General features: G+C 43.9%; 1 non-coding gene across 1 annotated transcript; it reads left to right on the forward strand.

Annotated features, from left to right (window-relative positions):
• Positions 1 to 19,114: 19,114 nt before the first annotated feature.
• LOC149314835 (U6 spliceosomal RNA) lies at positions 19,115 to 19,221 on the forward strand. The gene has a single exon (XR_016281198.1). It is a non-coding gene; the product is annotated as a U6 spliceosomal RNA (small nuclear RNA).
• The last annotated feature ends 1,946 nt before the right edge of the window (positions 19,222 to 21,167 follow it).

A 21,167-nucleotide genomic window follows, 5' to 3' on the forward strand; every position in this document is an offset into this window, starting at 1 on the left:
GCTTTTGGCCTTCCCATGAATATCTCAAAAAGTGTTGTGGAAACAAAATGCTCTTTGGCCTGAAATCAGCATGGCCATTAATATGTTCTTAGGTATTAGGTAGTGAGCATTATGCTGAATTTGTATGCCCATAACAGGGCAAAGAGTTTGGCTGTTTTTTTCCTCCTGCTCACGTTGTACCACCACAATCCATTTTCCTTTTTCTGAGCCTTCAGTGTGCGTTCCATTCCCTGAAAACCTGCCAAGATTATGTCTAGAGGCTATCTGAGGGAGCCTGACAGAGGCCAAACTGCCATTAAGTTAATGTGAAGCCTCTTCCTTCTCCCCCTGCCTGCACAAAAAACCTTGAGCTTCATGGAAACATGTCTGTTAGAGCTAGCAGATTAAGGAGAAGGGGGCTTCAGTTAACCTAGAAGTCTTTTCAGTCTTGTCAACAGCCTGTGAAACCCCTGCTCAGTGTATTGGCTATTTTGATTCTTACGGCCTCTCCTGGGATCCCTTTTCCCAAGCCCCATAAAGCAGGGGCAGAGAGCTCTGTGTACATATCGGGGGGGGGGGGGGGAGAACTGAAGGTTTGTAAGGAAAGAGCTTTTAAGAGCTGATACTGTTAAGAGGGGTACTGCTTTAATGGCACTGCTTTTTAGAATGCTTTTTAATATTTGTATTGGTATCTTTTGAGTTGGTTTTAGTATTAATAGCTTAATTGCGTTTTAATGTTGATCTTTTGTATTTTTTAAAAAACTCTGTTTCACTGGCTTTAATTTGTAAACCATCTTGAGTCCTGGTTTGGGGGGAAAGGTGAGCTATTAATAAAAATAGTAGTTGTAGTTGTAGTAGTAGTAGTAGTAGTAGTGATGATGATGATGATAGTGACAGATTCTTTATTCACGATATAATGAAAACATGGATTCTTTACTCAGGACGACCAATACAAGAAAACACAGTTTGCATCCTGGGTTTGCTAAAAAGGAGAGCCTGGCACAATTTTGAATCTGAGGGCAAGAGTTAAAGGCGGGATACAGACGGGCAAAAAGGGGTGTGTTCATGACGTCATGAAGGTATAGCCTTCAGACGGCCCTTACCTGAATGCCGCCATGAACACGCCACCCCGCACGCCCCAAGTGGGAAGAAGCGGCATTAAAAAGGTGCTGCTTTTCCCCGCTTCTTTTCTATATACTGCGCAGCTGCGCATCTCCGTCTATAAGCTGCTGCACCGGTACGCCAGAATTGTTACGCCGCTAATTTAAGTTGCCCATTTAAAAGCTCCATGTCTGCTGTGTCGCATAATGAGTCGGGGTCCTGGAACATGCGCAGTTTGCACCGAGGCTCTAATTAGAGCGTCAGATGCCATGCAGATGTGGAAGCTGCAGCACAGCTGCACTCTATTTTAATGCTCGTAACCCTAACCCTAACCCTAGAGCAACATGTACGCATGCGCTGCTACAATTGGGGAAAGTTTGGAATTTAAAGTGAACCCCTACACACATTCCTGTGCCATTTTCACCTAACAATAAAAAACCCCTAAAACTTTAAATATTTACATATGTACAAGGGAGGTGATGGGGGATGGCAGGGGGACAGCGGTGGCAGCGGCGACAGCTGTGGCTGTGCATTGCAGATTCAGCAAGAGCATGGGGACCAAAGGAGAGGAGGCATCCATGATGCTGGTGACACTACCAACGTGCAAGCGGACAAGGATGCCAACACCAGCTGATCACCAGCTGGCAGGAGACCACCATTGTTCTTGGGCAGGGCGAGGAAAAAAGTTTAAAGGGGCCTGGGCGCTTTAAATGTGCCCATAGGCTTTCTGCCGCCGGTGCTGAGCGCCGCAGCTGCGCAGCTGCGCATCCGCCAGCCGGCAAAAGAAAAAAAAAAGCCCCGTTTTTGGCCGCCCGTGCGGAAGCTGCCTCTCTCTTTGCAGTGTCCTCCGAGGCGGCGGTATGGAGACTGCGGGTCAGAAATGGCCCCAGGTAAGGCGTCTTCACTGCCCCCCGTGTGGAAGCCCCATACACCTGAGCCACACCCCCGGGGCGGGCAGTCTGGAGGCTCCATATTCAGCAGAATACACCTCCAAGACGTCTTCCCCTGCCCCTCTGTGAACCGCCAAAGCTTCTTTCCTTCTCTTGGTACCTTCCAAATGTACTATACTACACATCCCAACACCAACAACCAGCAAATCTCATCTGAGCTGAGGTTGTGGTGACAGATGTTTTGTCTAAACATTTTTGGGCAAGTGACAAGTTTAGGAAGGCTGAGATAGGGTAATGATAAAATAGGTCAAGGGTGGGCAGCTGTGGCTGGTGTTAGAGCCAGTCTTCAAACTCCTCAATCCTCAAAAGACAGAAGCAACCAGTCATCAATTTCTGGTTTTGAAAAATGGGAGTTTAGTATATTAAATTGGAGGAAGGGGTTGCACTCTCTCTAAAAGGTGAATTGCCATTCTTGGAGGCTTCCATGAGTGACAATTCACCCCCTTTTAGAGGTCAAGAAAAAGGGCAGGCCTGGGTGCTCTAGAGAGGTTGAAGGTCACAAAAACATCTTTGTGGAGCAATAAATGAGCTGGGCTATAAGAAAGGCTATGTACCATGCACTAAGTTAGGCCTCTGTCACCAACGTTTATTAGTTGTTGAGTATGAAGACTGAGAACAGAAAGGGGGAATGCATTTTTCTCTGTTATTAACCTGGTTTCAAGAAGATAGGATAGGAAGAAATTAATTTGAGCTGTGGTGCTGGTGAAGAGTGTTGAGGATCCCATGGATGGCCAAAAATACAAAACAAATGGGTCCTAAAGCAGATCAAGCCAGAGATCTCCCTGGAACACAAGATGACAAAACTGAGGCTGTAATACTTTGGGCACAACATGAGAAGGGGGACTCACTGGAAAAAAACAATAATGCTAGGAAAGGTGGGGGGACCTAGAAAGAGAGGAAGGCCACATGCTAGATGGATGACTCTATTAAGGAGATCACAGGTATTTACAGCAGAGCAGTGGAAGAAAGGAAGTCTTGGAGATGTCTCATTCACAGGGTCGCCATGGGTTGAGATTGACTTGAGGATAGTTAACAACCACAAATAGTTATCATAACTATGATGGGGGAGGTGGAGAGGTAACATCTGCACACCTTATTTCATTGGTGTGCACCCAGCCCAGGATTTGGCTAGCTGGCTGGCCAGGGACAGTCTGGCTAGGATTCGTTGATTAGGGACTCCCTCCATTCTACCACTGGCTGTTGAAAGGATGGAGGGCCCTGTCAGCAAATGGGTTGGAATGCTCTTCTGGCATATACCATCTGCTGCATCATTTACTACCAATAAAGCTTACAAAAGTAATGTGTGTCTGTGTTTGGTACCTCACAAAGTCTTGAGATGCCTGGAACTACAGTCATCTCCTGTGCAGAACACAACAGAACAGACTATTAAGCAAAGTAGCAGATCAAATTCTGGTTCAGGCTCTCAGTTTATCTTCTCCCTGCTCAAATTCTCTCACTTCCTCCTTCTTGCTACTGCTGCCACTGCCTTTTCCCGTTTCTCCATCTGGAAAAAATCAACACCCTGTCTTTGCCTGCTTTGTTAATTTTGTTCACCCCAAACATTTAAAAGGTGGAGGATGCAGTGGCAGTGATAGAGAGGGGGCAGGAGATGAAGTGGGCAATGGCTTAAAATACAGAGCTTAGAAAAGTCATTGTTTTGAACTGTAGCTCTCATCACACATTCCCCCCCCCCACTGCCCTGCCAGCAGCCAAAAAACAATTGTAAGCTCTGCTTTTCACATCATCTGTTAGTTGACCTGCAATGATGTATTTACACATAGTGAGCTCTTCTTGTATGTTAGACTAGTCTTCCCCCTGCCAAAGAATATGTGGTTAGCCCATTTGGTACATAAGAAGGACCTACTTCTTAGCCCCATCAGCTGGCAAAGATCCACTATCATTATCTTTCATTTCCACAAAATATCCTCCTGCCTCTATACAACAAGGACAGCAACAACAATTTCTTATCTGCCTCTCCCCATAGAGCAAGGTGGGGACAGCAACAATTAACAAATAACGTCACTTGCTAAAACACACATGAATTTAAAAGGAGCAGCATTGGGTCCCTCCTGAAGGAAAGGCAGCATACAAATTAAATAAATAAATAAATGTACACATATTAACATTCAACATTTAAAATCCACAATTTAAAAATCATCAGGCCAAGCCTGTTAGAAGAGCCTAGTTTTTGATCCTGTTTTAAATTCAGACATCATATTCAGCTGTTGAATCTGTTGCTGCAGATCATTCTACACTTTATGGGTGACTGAAGAAAAAGTCTTCTGGTTACACACAAATGAGACTACAGTGCACCTCCTGCACCAACCATGGACTTGCCACCTATGGCTCTGAGCTTCTGTGGATGACAAGCTTCAGCTTTTTCAATGGGGACGCATGCACACGGTAGCATGCATGGACATGGGCGTGCACACGCACCCATTGAAAAGAATAGGGCTTATAGGGAGGGCAAGCTGGAACAGATCTTCCCACAGATAGCAAGGGAAGACTGTACTACTCACTCAAAGTATTTTGATACCACTTTAACTGCCATGGCACAGTCCTAGGGAATCTGTAGTTTTGTGAGATATTTAGAATTCTCTTCTAGAGAGGTCTGGTGCAACTTCACTAAACTATAACTCCCAGAAAAGAGCCTTGGCAGTTAAAGTGATACCAAAGTGCTGTAATTATATGGTTTGGAGGAATCCATGCAGTTCTGTGTTCAACCATCATGCATGTCTTTTTGGAGGGATGGGGTGCAAGGGGCTATCTTCTAGTCCTTTGCACACTGACCAAGGCCGCCCCCACCACACATACATGTATCAAGCCATGGGGGTCTGCTTCTGCTGCTTACCAGTGGGGAGGGAAGAGAGTAGGGAGACAATCCATATGTTAATAAACTGGTTCACCTAGTCTTGTGGATGGGGGAAGGAAATAAGAGTTGGTAACAGATGACATGCATCTTCCTTTCCCCTCAGAGTGTTGTTGCTGTTGCTGTTGCTGTGTGTCTTTAAATTGTTTCCTACTTATGGCAACCCTAAGGCAAACCTAGAACAAGGTTTTCTTGGCAAGATTTGTTTGGAGAAGGGTTTTGCATCTGTGGCTGAGAGAGTGTGGCTTTTCAGTAAGACTAGTCACCAAGTAGGTTTCCATGGCAGAGTAGGGATTTGAAGCCTGGTCTTTAGTCCAGTGCTGAAATCACTGTACCACTCTGGCCATCTCTCCTCAGAGCTACATTAGCTGAATTGCACCCCTACTCTTTCCCTTCTAATCAATTAGCAGCAGCAGCCGGTGGACCTCCAAGGGCTTAATTTCTGCAAAGGATTTTGGATGTTGTACGAAGGGCTACAGAGTAGCACCTTTGGCTCTGTCCAGAAAGAAACATATGCATACATAAACCACTCTTACATGTGCATATTTCACTAACTGAATTCTAGCCACAGCAGGGCCAATAGAGCAATCTACTTCAAATACTGGAAAAAAAGTGGCTACCTACTTGCATATATGCATTGGTCCTAAAAAGAAGGAACTAAAGAATGGAAAATGGGAAAAATCAGCAGTGTACTGCGTCTCATGACTAGAGTTGCCAGATCTCAGGGCCTGGCCATTCTTCTCTAGGCCTCAGGGAGAGAGGAAGGAATCTTAAGGTGTAAGTGCCCTGATATTGCCATGATCCAGCTATATTTTGATATCAAATTGTTGGAGACCAGTATGGGCTGCAGAGACTGCAATGACCTACGAAACACCAGAAAAGGTAATATTGTGAATATAGTACATAGAACCTGCACATGTGGAAGGCTGAGAACAATGAGAAGGGGATTGATAGAGGATGCCCCTCAAAATATGAGTTCTGGTAACTAGATCAAATGAGATCTGATTCCCTTTCATCTCCTGTTGTGCTCCTAAATACCCTTCCTGCCTTTTCATTTTTTGGGGTACGGTACTCCATATCTTCTCAAGGTGTTTGTTGTGAAATCAACAACACTACTATCTATCAAATTAGCTTTTCTTGATCTTTTGAATATCAGTTTTAGTCCTTCCAAAGTGCTCTCTAGTCTTTGTTTCCCATGAAATCACCTTGGCCTGAGTCTATTTTTAAAAGTAAATATATGACCAGGAAAACCTAGCCTCTTTGCTGCAGTCAACTCCCCTACTTTGCTGGTGGCAGTTTCCCTCAGACCATCAGCCTGAGCTGCTCCAGTTGTCCCCAGACTCTTGGTCTGAGTCACTCCTGCTTTCCATACCTCATTCTTCAGGACAGGTAGATATTACCCTTCAATCCAACCCTAAACTGCTTTCTTTCACTTTTTTATTTTGGTTAGCTCTGTACGCCAGGGTTAGAGTGAGTCTATCACATATGTATGTTCTTTCATATTCTTCCCAAATAAAGATTAATTAGTTCACTTATATCTGGAGTCTTTATCAGTGAATACTGGTACAGTTGGTGCTTCAATCCTGACTTTACCCTGATCTTGTAAGCCAAGTCAAATCCCCCCCCCCCCACTTATTAAATATAGACTGTTACTAATCTGGAGGCTCTCCAAACCCATACATGTTTGTGGGTAACAAAGGTGAGAGAGCTGCTTTGTAAATCTGTGTATGAGCTGTGTCTGTTTTTTCCTCATTTATTAGACCTGGGGGTCATTTCCACTTACTGTAAAATCAGCTTCACAGTCCAGCTCCACTCCGCTATGTAAGTCGATTCCAAAAGGTCCCTCATTCACACTATGAATTGGGACCGTTTTTTGGAATCGCTTTTTGACTGGCTGTTGTTCCCGTTAGTTCCTGGCCTTGGATTGGCCCCTCCCCCGGCCTCTGGGCTCCCTCCCCCAGCCTTCTCTTTGTCTTCCTCCTCCTCCTTCCTGCTCCCTCCCCTGGCCGCAGCACTATGTTTCCCAGCCCCACAACAAACTCCCAGAATTCCTTAGCCTTGAGCCAGAAAGAGTTAAAGCAGTGCCAAACTGCATTATCTCTCCAGTGCAGAGGCAGCCTAAGTAATGATTGGCTTAGGAGGAGAAGGAGCCTTGAAGGTGCCCAGAAGTGTCCTCACTGCCAAGGAGGACAAGGCTCCGTTACAGCCTGCGCGCTCCATTTCTGCCTTGTCTCTGTCCTCCTCCTCCTCCTCCTCTCTGCTCCTTCCCCCGGCCTTGCCTTGGTCCCAGGGTAGAGTCCTCCTTGCCTTGGTCCCAGAGCAATGACAGGGGGGGAAACAGAGTGCGGAGGCTGGAGGAGAGAGCAGAGGGGAGGAGGAGGAGGAGGAACCCTGAAGGTGTCCTCACCGCCAAGGATGACTCTACCCTGGAACCAAGGCAAGGCCGGGGAAGGGAGCGGAGAGGAGGAGGAGGAAGGGGGTAGGCTTGCCATATCCCGCCTGGGGGTGGGACTTTTCTGGTTTGGGGCATGTCTGCTCGGTCCCGCCCCGGTTTGCCCCCGCCCCCGGGATTGCCCCCGGCCCCGGGCTGAGGGGAGGATTCCCTCCCTGCTTGGGCTCCGCCCCCACCAAGGGCGGGGGCCCAGGCCAGGAGGGAAAGCCTCCCCTCAGTGAGGCTCCTATTCAAATGTAGGACACACAAAAATGTGTCCTACATTTGAAAATTTTGTCCTACATTTGTCCCGATTTGGAGGTCCTGACAAATGGCAACCCTAGAAGGGGGAGACAAGCCTCCGTTCCCAGCCTCTGCACTCCCATTTCTGGCCTTGTCTCCCTCCTCCTCCTCCTCCTCCCCTCCGCTCCCTCCCCCGGCCTTGCCTTGGTCCCAGGGTAGAGTCCAGGGCAAACAGAGTGTGGAGACCGAGGGGAGGGAGTAGAGAGGAGGAGGAGGATGGAGACAAGGCTCCATTCCTGACTTCCACACTCCATTTGCCCTGAACTCTGCTCTGGGACCAAGGCAAGGCCAGGGGAGGGAGCGGAGAGGAGGAGGAGGAGGACAGGGACTCTTCTTTTTTTTTAATCAAATTTAACCAAAAAATTGATAGAATCATCTAACAACTATTTGCAAAGGACCCAAAAAGGCAGCACTCGGTGTGTGTGTGACATCTCTGGGGAGGGATGGTACACACCCCTCTGCCATTTGTCCCTTTTTTGGAAGGAATCGATTCTGATCTGGCGTTCCCACTTATTGGGCACGCTTCAGAATTGATTCTTCAGGGGGAAAAACACGTTGAAATTACTGTCAGGAAACCCTGGGGTTTTCTGCATTTACCCCGCTTCTTTCCTCCTCGAATTGATCTAATGAGGATAAGAAGCAGTTTGAAATGGGAACGAGGGTCGTTTGCACCAAATCATGCTTCACAGCAAATTGCAGTGAGAATGAGCCCTTGGTGTTTTTTTATGTCAAATTTATACTCTTTACAACTGTCATTTTCCTCATTTATTAGACTTGGTGTTTTTTATTTCAAATGTATACTCTTTACAGCTGTGCATCATTAATGCATCACGCTTAATCACACCATCGGAGGCTGCCTGATTGGGGCCCAACTCCTGTGACATCACAAGGTTTCACCCCTAGGTCTTGTGTTTTGCCTTGAAATCAGGCCCCGACCTGGCAACCTTATTAATGGCCCTGAGGAAGCAGACTCGTGTCCACAAAAATGCATGGCCTGGTGCTGTTCATCTTTATGGGGCCACGAGAATACTCCTACTTATTTCTCCTGGGAATCTGAAGAGGATACCACAGCACAATATAACTGTAGTAATGATCAGCCTTGCATGCCACCTTTCAGTTTCCTGTGGGCAAAGGATCCCTAAGTAATCCTTTTGTCCATCTCCATGCACTTACCTTGAAGAAAAGAACTACAACTTTATACCCTGCTTTGGGTCCCCTCCCAGGAGAAAGGTAAGGTATTTAATTAATTAATTAATTAATTAATTAACTGCCAACACTAGTGGCCATGCTCCCATGGTCATTCTTACTGCAGGATTCTGGGAGTTGCAGTTAAAAGAAAACAGGAAATTATCCAGGCTTCATGTATGAGAGAAGAATGCAAAAAGCCTTGATGGTTCAGGCCAAGGTATATCTTGTCCAAGGACAGTGGTCCACGGGCCACATACAGCCCTCTAAAGCCTCTTGACATAAATACCACCCTACTCAGCCACAGGTAAATTCTTCCCTCCCACAGTGACCCTAAATTAGCCAGCATCACTATTTCTAATGGTTAACAGAAGTGCAAAAGCTGGGGGAAGGTCCCCCATATTACATTGTCTGAGTCTGTAACTGAATGGAGGGGTTTATCTCGGTTCAGTGCAAAGCAGAGTAGAACTCCATTTCAGACCTTACCACTCCATACCCTCTAAAACCTAGAACATACAGTACCAAAATAAACAGTGAGAACCAACATAGGGAAATGTAAGCCTTTGCACAGTAAGGAAAATTGTCAGGCGTGCCAGAAGAGATCTATATGGAGCAGGCTTTGGAGTGAATTAACATTTTCAAACCAAATCAGGTACATGTGCAACTAGCAGAAACATGAGAATAAAACAATATTAAAAATAAAGATTACAGAGTGGAAATTTCAGTCTAGAAATCTCTCCCCCCGCCCCTCAAGTTAATGTAACTATAAGCAAGAAGCAAGTGCCAGAGGAAATGAGAATTTAAGAAAACTTAAGAGAATCTGACAGAGTCTTGAAATGAAATGCTTTAAATTTAGGAACCACTGCCCTAATACAAAGTAGGATCAGAATTAGCTGGAGAGAAAAGGACAAGATTGTTGAAATTTCTCATTGTCAAAAAGGTAAAGCCATCCCATAGTGAGCTGAATATCAAAGCGAGTGTTGGGTCAAAATGACAAAGATAATCATGGGTTTATAGTTTTTGGAACAGGAACCTTCTCTCTGCAAAAATAGTATCTCACTGTACATAGAGCAGTTTTAATCCATATTTTTGTTACCTGCACCACACCATTTTTCCTGGATTAACATACTGCTTGGTTGATTCTCTCACCTTTTTGCCAGCACATGACCCATAGTTCGACACCTACGCCTGAATAGAACTCTGTTTCTACCAGGAATTTTGCTGTACATTCATACAAACATGTATCAATGTATGCTTCCTATTTCCCTAAGCGGTTCATGGCTTTAGGGATAGCACCAGGTGGCATTTCCTTCTGAGAAGAGAGCCCTGGATACTTAAAGCATATTTGCAATATTTGCTTTACATACAAAACGCAAGCAGAGCATCAATGGATGCAAATTGAAGGCATTCCTACAAGGCAGTTAACTATTTGCTCCAACCCCTAAATTGCCTTCAGTCAATTCTCTGCTCTTGTTTTTTGCTCTACTCTACACATACGCATACACCTTTCTTTTCCTCCTTTTTTTAACTGCAGCTCCATGGATTTGTGCTGGCCATTGAACCATTGGCTGATGGCCTGATGAGTTTCCAGGAAAGAAAGAAACAACTGTAGCCAATGGACACAAATATGGTATTGGTCCTTTGCACTCTGGGGGAAAAAAACAGGAGGTAGCTTAAGAAGCATTGCCTTAGCCAACATGGCCAGCAACATTTCTGAGCATGCACATCTGCACATGCACACCACCACACAAAGTACACCAAGTTCTGATTGGTTGTTTATTCAAACATAGAAAGTTTGCCAACAAATGATTAGTTCCCACCAGCCAGCTCTCCTGGGCTATAAAAGACATTCTGCCTAAGCAAAGAATAGACAACTAGAAACCTTCTGGATCAAAACCATTGGGACCCTTGCACACTACACAACTATAGCACTATGATCCCATGTTCTGTTCTATCGGTTTTGCAGTTTTGGGATGGGTATTTAGAATTCACAGCTAATGAACTAGATCTGTCTGGTTGAAAATTCTAAATACCCTTACCTAAAATGCAAATCCCAGGATTCCACGGGATTCCATAAAGTGAGACCACAGTGTTATAATAGTGTAGTGTGATAGGGCTGTGGACTGGTACAATGAACAGTACCATCAGGGGAGGAGGCAGGTAATTCTCCTTTGTGGCATTCTGTTCTTCCCTATTATTGGTCTGTTCCTGCTGGTGTGGGCTCACTCAGAGAGTTTCAGGGACAACTTTTACATCCCTAGTCTTTCCTCAATAAGCTATTGATATATTGGCAATTGCATGTAGCCCACTTGGTCTGAGGGCAGGAAGCCAGGGTGGCAAGTTAATTTAGCAGTCCGGCTTTGTGAGGGATAGAGTACAATGTAAATCCAGTGCAACAGCTTCTTTTTTAAAAAAACAAAAAACTTCATATGTCCTCACCACACCAGTAAATTTACTTGGTTGTGTGACAAGCAATACCTGCTTACACCCTCTCTTCCACACAGCCATTAGGGTACATGAGCCCTCTGCAGTTTTCAGTCTGCTAATCCTACTGTTGTTGCTGTGCTACAAATCATTTCTGATTTATAGCAAAGGTTTTCTTGGCAGAATTTATTCAGATTGGATTTTCCTTTGCCTTCCTCTGAAGCTGAGAGAGTGTGACTTGCCCACAGTCACCCAGTGGGTTTTCATTGCTGAGCAGCAGGGACGTAGCCAAGGGGGAGGGTCCTTGGGGTCTGGACCCCCTCTTCCATTAGAAAAATGAATGGTGCGTGCTGCTGCACCGCCGCACCCAAGCCCCATTATAATGGTGGCACTTGGGTGGCTTACAAACCACCGCTTTGCGGCGCTCTCCCGGCGCTGCTGTTTGCTCCGTGAGGGAGTCACAGCAGCCAAACCGCGCGACTCCCTCGCGGAGCAAAAAAGAAGCTCCAAAATGGAGCTTCTTCCTACGGCGCAGTTATGATGCCGCAAGGCGCCAATGGCACACTCGCGACGTCATAAGCGCCGTGCGACGTGCGGACGCATAGCGTCCGCTATGTCAATATGGCGGCGGCTGTGTGGAACGGCCACCGCCATATTCTCCGTATTGACTACGTATTAGGGTTAGGGGGTGCGGAAGCACTGCCCCTTCCTAACCCTAATACGTAGTCAATATGTATTTTATGGAGGTTTGTAACCCGCCTTAGTCTGGACCCCCCCTCTTCCTAAAATCCTGGCTACATCCCTGTGAGCAGGGATTTGAGCCCTGGTTCCCCAGTGTCCTAGTCCAACACTCAAACCACCACACTGGCTCCCAGTTCTAAAATCAGTGCCCTACAATTAGTACACCATGTACCAGGGATGGTAAATGCAGCCCACCAGATATTGCTGGCCTGGAACTTGCAGCCCTCCTAGGGTTGATGGGAGTGGCAGCTCTTTGCTTACCTAAACATTAGGAAGAACATCTTGATGGAAAGAGCTATTCAAGAGTATAATAGACTGCCTTGGAAGGTAGTAGACATTCCTTCTTAAAGTTCTTTACATAGAGGTTGGGTAGCCATCTTTTAGGAGTGCTTTAGTTGTGTATTCCTGCATGGCAGGGATTGAACCAGATGACCTTTGTTGCCCTTTCCAACTCATAGCATCTACTGTGGTGTAGGAGGAAGGGGCTCTCTATTTTTATTCCTAGACCCACTTCTAATGTATATGAGGCCCATTGTCCCATCTATGAGAGCCAGCATGATGTAAGAATTTGAGCATTGGACTATAATTCTGCAGACAAGGGTTTGAATCCCAGCTAATCCATGTAAACCCACAAAGGACTTTTTCACACAGAAGAATGTATCACTGTCCCAAAAGAAGAAGAAAGAGGGGGGGGGGGAATAATTCAAAAATGCAAGAAATTACATAGTAGCTTATCACATACACAGGTGAACACAGCATCCATCTGAAAGAGATAGCACTACGAATGCGAATGAATTCATCACATGAGTACGTACCCATTAGCTTCTTGATTTTGAATTAGCTTGTTTGCGCATGCACAGGGAGGACAGAATCCCATGGCTGACAGTAATCCGATGGCCGAGATGTTTTTCATACTAATGCAAATGTGAATTGACTGCAAATTCGCAGTGGAAAAGGATGTATAAATTTGATATTTTTCTGAATTCAGCTATTCTTGGGATGTCTCACGATTGCGTTTGAATTGTGTTCCATTTGCGTGCAACGTTGTTTGAAAATCTTTTGTGAAATTACATGAAATACCTTGGATGACCCAGGATTAACCTTTGGTTAACCTTCCAATTTTCTCCGTGTGATAAAGTCCTAGGTGACCATGGGCAAGACATACTCTGTCAACTTCAGAGGATGGCAATGGCAATCCTCTTCTGACTGAAATATGTCAAGAAAACCCAAAGAAAGGTTTGCCTTAGGGTTGCCCAAAGTGAGAAACGACTTGAAGACACACAACAGCAAGAGCCCCATTTACAGTGTGCCCCTTATTTACGTGGGGGATCTGTTCTGGAACCCCCCGCATAAAAAAATGTGTATGCTCAAGCCCCATTGAAAGTAATGGGGTTCATGCATGCGGCAGCGGTTCAGCGCGCGCATGCACCTCAGGCACATGCCCCATTCATCTAAATGGGATACGCCGCCCCTTGCACACCACGCGCTCCCGCATGGCTCCCTCACAGCTTTCAGCATATGCTGAAAGCCGCATATAGTACGTCCACATATAACGCGGGCGCACTGTATTTATATGCAGTCCCACTGGCTGTTTGCCAGTCCCATTGGCTATTTCCTCCCATTGCAAATAGCAGGTATGGGGAGGGTGTTTCAATTCAGCTCAAGCCTGTGTCCAAGGGCCCTCTGCCCCACACCATGATCCCAGTCCAGCTCAGCCCCTTATTTTATTGCCACTTTACTTTTGCTGTTTCAAGCAGCTCTTCCAGGTCAAACAACATTAATTATGCTACAACCCAACTGAACCACAGCATAAGGCTCACTGGTAAATAGTGACTGCATATACAACAAACAAAAAGAAACCAGAGAAAACAAATGATTTGATCAAAGGATTCAGTGACTGCAACCAGACACTCTTTCTGTAAAAAAAACAACTGAACATTTGGAGAAGTTGAAAGAATAGTAAAATCTAAAAGGCTTGAACAGATGATTGCTCTCATTACTGGAACAAATTACAACTGTTTGGCTATGTGTGTGTTTTGTTTCGTTTTGTTTGGCTTGACACTCTGCCCATTTTTCCAAAGGGTGTTCAAGAACAGAAATAGTGTCGCTGTGGTGAAAAAGTTACAGGAAAGTCATGCATCGGGAGCTAACCCCAAACAGGCTGGATCGGCTTGCCATTTGACACCTATTCCATAGATATAGATGATGGATTTCCTCTCACTCTTTGAAATGTAAAAAGTCATTAGCACTATGAAAGATATTCCTTTCTTTGTGGAAAAAATAACATCATGTCTCTATTTTTTTAAAATAAAAGGCAAACATCACTCCAAGTTAAATTAGAGGTCCTATCATCCTCGATCAGACCAATGATTCATCATTTTCCTCAATAATGCTGATTCAAGCAACCTCTTTTTAAAGACACATCCAAGGGCTTTTTCTCCCCAGTCAGTCAAAGGCCCTGGATCACCAGCAAAGGGCTACATAAATTTAGATACAAGGGAAGCCCATTTAGGAGCATGAAAGCTAAACAAAATATACCTGTAGAGAGAAGTGAAACTTCAATCCATTGTATTTTGTGTGTGTATGTGGAACTGTAGTTCCTATTTCCTTATTTCTCTCTCTCTCTATATGTGTGTGTGTGTGTGTGTGTCGAAAAAACATTTCCAAAAACAAGTACAGATCTAATAATTTGTTCACTTTGCTGCATTCATATAAGTTAATAACAAGAAAGTATGTGACCGTTTACAAGAGCAAAAAGGAAACCTTACTAAATTTCCCAGTAACATTAGTGACCTTAGGGACCTTTAAAGAACCAGGAAGTTGGACTTGGAGAATGAAAAGATTAGATAACAATCTTTCCATTCTTCAAATCCAACTTTCTAGTTCTTTTTATTGAAAAGCAGCTCCTAAGAATATGCAACTGCTGTTGAATTTTAAGTATGAACAAGATGTCCATTCTGATTCAGAGCCTGACTGTTAACACTAGAAAAGAGGGCAAATCAATGAATTGTTGTTAATGTTAACAATAAACATGCTAATTTTGGTTAATTAATTACTTAATTTATTTCTTTGCCAAACAAACCATGAGATTTACAGGGAACGGTTTGTGCATTATCACTGTTGATCTGACCTTTATTGGCATATTTGGTTCCTTTAAAAGAGCTGCTTTTGTTGTTCCAAAGTTGTCTTCTCCAAAATGGCATTTTCCAGGTCTATTTGACTGCAAATGGATTGAGATGATGGGATTTGTAGTGGAATAGATCTGGAAACTGCTGGGTTAAGGCAGCCTATACTAAAGCATGAGTTGTAACAATCTGTTAAATTAAAATCTATCACTGACCTACATCTCTCTTCTTTGCACCTTCATCAACATATTTGCTATTCACTTACCCTTCAGATACCATGTATTGTTTGTCTGGACAGGGAAAAGTGAATAAGGGATTATGGGTTCATATCAGTCAGGGAACAATGATCCACTGAAGTAGTGAAGAGCAGCCAAACTGGTTGGCAACTTAAGGGTTGAACATTTTTAACTGGAAATATTTTGAATGCTTCTGAGCATATGCAAAACAGTTTTCTGTACTGTTCAATGATGCCATCCTCTACCTCCCCACTCAGGGGCTATTCAGACTACCTTTTGTACCAAATTGTAACCCAGATTAAAAGTTGGAAGTTCCCATTGGCACCAGTTTAAACTCATCAGAATTAGGGTCTTGCGCACCTGATCCCCTTGGAGCTGTTTTTCCGAAAGTGGATTATTTCCCATGTCTTTTACAAAACCCGTTTCTTCTCTGCTGCCATCAAATGTGAACTTGGCCCCAGTCATGATCAGGTCAAGTTCAGGGGAGGGATTTAGGGCAGAGGGTGGAACATGCCTCCTCAATCTCTCTCTCTCTCTCTTTTGTAATTTTATTGTTGACAGATTATGCAAATGTTTGTTCTACAAGTTGATACATATTGATAGAATGTGTCTGCTTGTGCTACATTTCCCTTTCATTTGCTTGCTGCCGTCACGGCACCTCACTTTGCAAGTGGCTTTTTTAAAATTATTTTTTGTGTGTGTGTGAGACAGAATATGCGGATGCTTGTGTTTCCTTTTAAATTTGGCAAATTGATACAATGTGTGAATGCTTTTGCTACATATGTGAATATGTATGTAAGTCATTCTGTTATGGCAATCAGAGGGAAAGCAAAGAAAGAGGATGCAGAGATGGCATTCTGAGGTATTATTATTGTTGTTGTTGTTGTGACAGATTATGCACATGCTTTGGGCTGGAAGGGAAGAGGATGGCATGGGGGGAGGCATGGGCTTCGGAGGTGGCATTGGGCATGAAGGGAAGGGAAGGGAAGGGAAGGGAAGAGGTTCCAAAGAGGAGGAAATGGTGGGCTGCAAGCGAAGGGGAAGCTAGAGGCTGGCATTCAGAGGGAAGGCTGTGGAAACCCATGACTTTGGGGGAGACACACTCTCTCAGCCTCAGGGGAAAGGTAATGGCAAATCTCCTTGGAACCTGCCAAGAAAACCCCAGGATGGGTCATTTTAGGGTTGCCATAATCTGTAATCACCCAAATACAGACAACACACACACACACCCCCGGAGGTTTTAAATTTGACAAGTTGACAGAATATATGCACATTACCGCCAGTGTTTTTTTTAAAAAGGAGGTGAAAAAGAACCAATTCCGTTGGCCAATGATTGTAGGATATGTCACCGTTGACAAAAGCGGAAGTGAATTTGATTGACAACAAAGGAGGCTCCATTTTAAAGCAGTACTGCAAATGTGAAAACTTCAGAGGGGCAAATTGCATTGATCAAGGTAAAGGGTAGTACAAACTTCTTTCCAGGCAGATTCGGTATGGGGTCAAACGGATCTGCCCAGTTCTATCCAGGACAAAGGGGCTAGTGAGAATGGGGCCATGTGAATCATGAAATGTGGCCCACCCAGATCAATGATATAGCACATGTTTTGCAGGCAATGGCTTTAAGTTCCAGATTCAACCCCTGACACCTCTAGTTTCTTACCACCCTGGCAATGAACAATATGATAAAACCTCATAATCTGTTGTGTGTATGTTTCTGTGTGTGTGTGCCTTCAAGTTGTTTCCCACTCATGGCAACCCTAAATGAGCTTATCATGGGCTTTTCCTGGCAAGGTTTATTTAGAGCGGGGTTGCCACTGCCTTCCTCTGAGGCTGAGAGAGTGTGACTTGCCCAAGGTCATTCAGTGGTTGTCTATGACCAAATGGGGAATTCCAAACCTAGCCTCCCAGAGTCCTAGTCCAGCATTCCAACTACTAGACCTCACTGGCTCTCTCCTATTCATTATACTACAAAAATACTGAATGCTGTTAGCCAGCATCTTTACTTTAAGTCTCATTGGGAAAGTGAATTATCAAATAATGAGTTAAATTAATGGAGCTTCAGCCTAAGGACTTTTCACACGAGAGACAAGCATCATTAAAACATGGTTAAACTGTAATAATAATGTGATTGGGGAGAAGATTATCACACACACACACACCCGCATGCTTCTCCTGTTCATGTCCTGTGCATAAACTGTAATGGATGCGTCATTGGGTAATAACAAAAAGTCCCGTTATTACCCAATAATGTGTCCACTACAGTTTATGCACAGGACACAAACGGGAGAAGCACACGGGATGTGATAATCTTCCCACTGGTCACACTATTACCACGTTTTAATGATTCTTGCCTCCTTCGTGTGAAAGAGCCCTTAGTGTCAAATGTAGCAATTAAAAAAAATTGGCCTGTTAACCAACAAATTAACTCATTTTGCCTTGTTGAGGACTATGGTGATTAATTAATCAACTTGTTATTTCCAGTGGGCCCTAATCTGATGAGCAGAACCCTTTGAGATAATGCTCCTCACTGAGGAGGATTTTACCCTCAATGCAACAGCATTTCAAAAAGCAGCTCATTCCACAAATGAATGAGAGAATTTCCTTGTTGCAACAGAATGTGTGCTCAGGGAAGAAAGCTGATAGGAAAAGTATCAACAAATCAGATATAGGATGCTGGAGGAGAGTTAAAAGGATATCGTGGACTTTCAAAAAAATGAATGGATTCAAGAGTAAATCAAGGCTGAATTCTCACTGGAAGCCAAAAGCCTAATTTGAGGCTATTGTACCTTGGATGCATCATAAGACAGCAAGACTCAGTAGAAAAAACACTAATGCTCAGCAAAGTGAAATGTAGGCCCTCTCTGCATGGGCCAAATAAAACAGCCTCCCCCCCCCCCCCCCCGTTCCCTTGGTGAGGGATCCTGACAACTCATGCCTTAATCCCCAGTTCTGGTGTAAATAATCTGGACAAATGTCCGGCCAGTTCAACACCAAACCACATACGGTTGCTGTTGCTGTGAGCCTTCAAGTTGTTTCTGGATTATGGCAACTACCCCACATTAAAATATTTTTTATATAAAAACTCACCTTTTGCTCCAGATCTTCCCAGAAGATACAGAGCCCACTGTTGCCATGTATCAATCAGTCTGAGGTCAGAACTAGGCAGCCATCCATGTGATCAACACTGGGCACCTCGTTCTGACCTCAAAGCAAGCAAAGCATGGCAGCAGCAGCAGCACTGGGCAGCACAGTGGAAAGTGTGTGCAAACAGTTGTCCATGTTGCAATGGTGTGTCCATGTAATGGAGGGGCATTGGGGAGGCTCTGGGGCCTGAATACTCAGCTGCTCCCAGAGTATTCTGGACAAAATGGACACCACCATAGTAAAGAAAAGAGGAAGGAATTACAGATTGATTAAATCAAGGATATTTGCAAGAACTAAACAATGCTGTTGACAATGCTGTTGGGACTCTCTCATTCATAGTGTTGCCATAAATAGAAGGCGACTTCACAGCACGTAACAGCAACACTACCATTCAGAAACTGTTGTGGTAGAGTTTAAGCTCATTCCTTTGTCTTCCTGACTCCATTGACTGAATATCAAATCTTCATCTGTCTGCCTAGACTCATCCTGGGTGCTGTATTTTGATCAAGCTAAAACAGATTTGACAATGATGGGTGAGAGGATATGGATGCTGTAGTTCAAAACAAACCAACATTTTTCAAGCTCTATGCTAAAGTAGGAGATGCTTTTGGAATTAAAGTTTTATCATGCTCGCTTCGGCGGCACATATACTAAAATTGGAATGATACAGAGAAGATTAGCATGGCCCCTGCGCAAGGATGACACGCAAATTTATGAAGCCTTCCATATTTTTTTGAGGACTACATATTAAATGGATTTTTGGAGCTGGGGGGAAAAGGGAATAAAAGTTTTATCAGTGGGTTGAGAGAGGTTTTTCTTTTTTAAAAAATGTCTCAGACTAGAAAATGTTCTATGATTTTAGATTTTGATTGAACATTAGAAGAAACTTCTTGAAAGTAAGAGTGGTTCAGCAATGGAACCAATTGCCTAGAGAAGTGGTGGCATCTCCTTCTTTGGGTATCTTCAAAAAGAGGCTAGACAGCTACCTGCTGGGGATGCTTTAGCTAGCGATTCTGCACTGAGCAGGGCATTGAACATGATGCCCATGTACAATTCAGTTATTTTAGGTATTTAAGCAATGTGTGATTTTAACAAAACGTTTCATACTGTCAACATTTCACTGATGAAAACTGGGTCACATGGAACCAAATGACATCAGAGTGTGGTCAAGAGAGCAAAACATATTAATGAGAATGAACACATTAGCTAGGAGAGGATGTAGCAGTTTGCTTTTTCCTGAACCTACTTAAAAGAACAAGATTCTACCACCTCCTCCCCCCACCCCACCAGTTAACTGAGGTCAAACTATTTTTACACTTTGAACTCAGTATGCAACAATTTAAGCAACTGTGAAAAGGCAGGCAACAATTAACTGGGATTATCCCTGACAAATTGTGACAATTGTTTTAATGCAAAAGTTTTAATGCAAGTTTGTTAGTTGCCCTGAGCTGTTATGAGGAAGAACAAACTATAAATCAAATCAAATTTAAAACATAACAACTAGCTGAAAAGTTGTGGTTTCTAACAAAGTCCTCCACCAGTGGACAATTGTCCATACTTCAATATGATATCTTTCCCACCCACCCCCTCAAAGCTCCATCCTCTGTATCGTTATAGTCAAAAGTTTGCACAGAAGGGATTCAAGTGCAAGCAACATTTTCAATCTTTCCAGCAAAGAAACTACAACAAAATTCAACCTTTACCTCCAGTAACAACTGCCTTCTGGCTAACAGCAGACAAGAAACCAGAAGACATTTCACACCTACTCTAATCATTTTAAAGAAATCCAGGCCACCCTTTTGGCCTGAAATGAATCTAAGAAGTCCCATATCAACTGTTCATTCTACCACATGTTGTGCAGTCTATTCTGGTATACATTTAATTTTACAGTACTACATTCTGTGGGAGTGCAAATGTCCTAGTATCTTTATCAGAATGAACATGTCCTCCTTTGGTGCTTGAAGAGGGGATACATTTGTTGATAGCTTTGAAAAGGGCATGACCAGAGAATGATCAAAAAGTGCTGCTCCTGAAGCACCAAGAGTTTCAGAAAGATTGATCATTCCGGTGATGTCGACAAGAAAATAGAAAAGAGTTTTAATTTTGCAGAGCCAAAAACAATAAATAATAATAAAACGAGCTCACACCTATTGCCTAAAAAAGAAAGAAAGAGGGGAAGTAAAATGGTCCAGGGAGCCTTAAATACATGCTGAAAATGATTCTCTGGTTTCCTATAAGGTGTTGGGACAAAAAAAAATTGATTTTTGTAGTGGGTGTAGTATGGGAAGCAGCCCTCCAAGATCTTTGCAGGAGCTCCCAACCCCCCACAGCTGCCCACTCATGCATTGAAAGGCATGAGAGAAAAGACATGGGAGAGAGCACTGGGCATAGATGCTGTGAGAAAGAGACACTAAGAGAGGAGATGAGGGGGACCCAGAGGTTCCAGAACAACATGCAGACTTCAAGGAGGAGAGATATGTAAGATTGTGACATTTATTTACAGATATAACCCAAAGAAGATAGAGGAGGGAAATAGAAGAAACAAGATACCAGAGATGGATCGCAGTGACCACAACACAGATACTGACCAGAATTATGGAGAAGAGGTTTTGAAAGTGGTGAGCAGCTGGGTGGGAAAGAGGAGGGGAAGAAGGTTAGGAAATGTTTTTGAGCCAGAAA

Source organism: Sceloporus occidentalis, unplaced genomic scaffold (assembly GCF_023333645.1).
Source record: "Sceloporus occidentalis isolate IW3139 unplaced genomic scaffold, rSceOcc1.0.p SCAF_4, whole genome shotgun sequence".
NCBI classification, from domain to species: Eukaryota; Metazoa; Chordata; class Lepidosauria; order Squamata; family Phrynosomatidae; genus Sceloporus; species Sceloporus occidentalis.